Genomic DNA, 3,000 nt, shown 5'->3' with positions numbered 1-3,000 from the left:
CCCATGCTATAGTTCTTTAGGTTTTGCTTTTGTTTAATTTTCCTCTGAGCAAAATAATTCTAGATTCATTGGCCTAGACAAGAAGTATGACTTTACAGCCTAAAGAGCAGAGCTTCAACAAGAGGAGAATGTGGGGTTCTCATCTCATTTTTCCCCCACATAATTTGTGATATTTCACAGTAACCAATCCTTGGACAAGTTCACAGGTGAGCCCTTCAATGTGCAGGTAGGCCTAGACCTTCTTTTTCCACTCTCCAATTGGGTCATTGGATGAGGGGAGTCCTAGTTAAGATGACTACCTTTTAATTAATGGATTGCAAGTGGGATGAGACCACCCCATCCCCTGACCTTCTTCCCTGTGTTGGTCCCCAGCTGTTTGCAGTTCTGCTCCCCAGACTCTCCCACTCCACAGTGAGGTACTGGTGCCAGGGACAACACAAGACTTGATAGCCCAAAGTCCTTCACTGATCCCTAGTTATCTAGCTCAAGTGACAGAGATCTCTCCTTGAATCATATCCAGAGATAAAATAACCTTATGACCTATGGATGTAACCAAGGTGAGAAGGAAGGATCTTTCTTCCTAGTCCATCGCTGCATTTTGCAGAGGCAGGCATAAATTAACCCTTAGCTTTGCCTGATTTTAGTGTACCAACTGTTCTTCAAACAGATGTTAGTGTGTGATAGATTGACTACAGACAGTTCTATAATCAACACTCACTAAATTATTTACAGGTTTCTCTTGTAGATCAACAGTTGGCAAGAAGTTTTCTAAACCTGGCTAATATTTTATATGCATTTTCTTGAGGATAATAAATGAAAGAACATCTGTGCTTAATACTTTTCCTCCTTTCAGAAATTCTCCACGTTCCACAGATGTGAAATGAGATCCTTCATAAGTGAGCAGTGCCTTTGAATTTCTGTAACAGCTAAAGAGGTTAATAACCTGACAGTCACAAGAAAATAACTTGGAAGACAAGGCTTCTTTGGCTATTAGATGAAGTAATTAAATTTAGTAACAGCGGTTGCTGTAGAAAAGATCCCAATATATTGTTCATAATTTTTTCCAGTAGAAAACCAGCATTATGGGGTCTAAATGTGATACTGGTACATACTGTGTTACATGCTTGGATACGCATGTAGCAACTATCAGAGGGTGTTGTAGGCCTCAGATGGTGATTCCCACTCTGGCTATCAAGGGTGCTCAGGGTTTTTGTTGAAGATGACTCCAATTATTACAACTGTAAAGAGTAAATTAAACATGGGTTGGCAGCCAGGAAGGACAAACTGGGGAATTAATATTATAAACAATATAAGCTTCAGTCAGCTAATGCATCACAAACGGGAAAGCAAAAAGAGACATTTAGATGGTGAATTCTGTGGTAGGATGTGGGTCTTGCATTAAGACAGAAGGTATGTTGGCACTTTGAATTGTTTTGAGGACCATATGTTAAGTTTACTTATTAATGACTGCTTTTTTCAATCTTAATTACAAGTAACAGTTGTTGATCCATAAAATGAACCAGGAAGAGCAATATGGCACAACGCTTCCACAGTCTGATTTATGTTTCATCTACCATAGGTGAAAGACAACCTACCCCGTGCAACGTGTACCAGCTTTGCTATACATCGAGAATAATTTTTGGCACAGAGTAAGTCTGCATATTCAAATGTGAGAACATTTTGTTGACATTGCCCAAACACTCTTAAAGGGTTTTGTCTTAGTCAAAGTACAATTGGTTATAGCCTTTGATTCTGATAATGAACCTACATTGTAGTAATTTACAAGGAACTGGGGAAATGCCCCTCTCTCTTTCTCTTGAGTTTCCTCTATATTATTCTACTGCAAATACAAAACAGGATGTTCTACTACTAAAGGCTAGATATCCTAGCACAGGACCTTCAAGCATGTGCTGAGGGGTCTCCTGACACACTCCCCAACCCGTTTCCAAATCTGGCCAAGTATTCCATTTGCTTCCTGCCAAGTTGCTGACTTCATGGGAGATTTTCTGGGACTCCTCACCTATATGACTGTAAGTAAACCAAGAAACAAGGTTTTTTACACAGCATAGACAGCTATCTGGCACAGGAGGAGGGGAAGGATGATGTACAGTTGGCAACTCAAGCTTCAGCACTTCTCATTTTCTAGTGAGAATACTAGTTGGGCAGATCAGGCAGGCAGATCATACTAGACGGACATTTATCACTCATTGTTTCTGGCCTTAGATCATCATCTGTCTGTCTTGAAAATGAGAAGAAAAGAAGAAATTTTTTATTATTATTTACTATTATTTTTTTTTATTTTACCAGATCGATGGCTCTGTAATTTGCTGTGACAAACTCCTGGACTTCTTCAACAGTTGTCAAATTGTGAAAACACCAGTAACTATGATACTGCAAGCTATACACCATAACAGCACAGAATGAAGCTGCTAAATTAAAAAGTCACCATGTGGGCAAAACTTCTTGGAGTATCGTGCCCTTGGCTTCAAGAAACATTTTTAGGCATATTAGTAGCCCTGGATATTCCATTTTGGCAGACAAAGCTGATGTTTTCATCAAAGATCTGTTCTGTATGTGTCAAAGACACTGTTTGGTCAATGTGAGAAGTTTTCACTATTTTTAACATTGTTGAACTACAAGGTTTTTCCAGGCATAGTAAGGATATTTTCAGAAATTTTGCATATTTCAGATAACTGCATATGAGATTGTTTGTTTGTTTGTTTTGTGTGTTGTCGTTTGTGGTCGTCTTGAAGTAACCATCTACTTTTTCTGGGCTGCAAATCTGCATGTATCACAGTACTAGGTGGGGTGTGCTCTTTTTTATCAGGAATAGATGATCTCTGGGAATGAATAAGCTATCACAAACATATTTGGGAATAAAGAGCAAAGTCAGAGAAAGCTTAGAGTTTTGAACGTGTTTTATTTTTATTTTTGTCAACATTCATATTTATTGCTTCATAAAAATCTAATTCAGAATGCTAATTTATGCTAAATAAATAA

This window comes from Aythya fuligula, chromosome 4, assembly GCF_009819795.1.
Source record: "Aythya fuligula isolate bAytFul2 chromosome 4, bAytFul2.pri, whole genome shotgun sequence".
NCBI classification, from domain to species: Eukaryota; Metazoa; Chordata; class Aves; order Anseriformes; family Anatidae; genus Aythya; species Aythya fuligula.
This window is presented reverse-complemented; position numbering follows the sequence as displayed.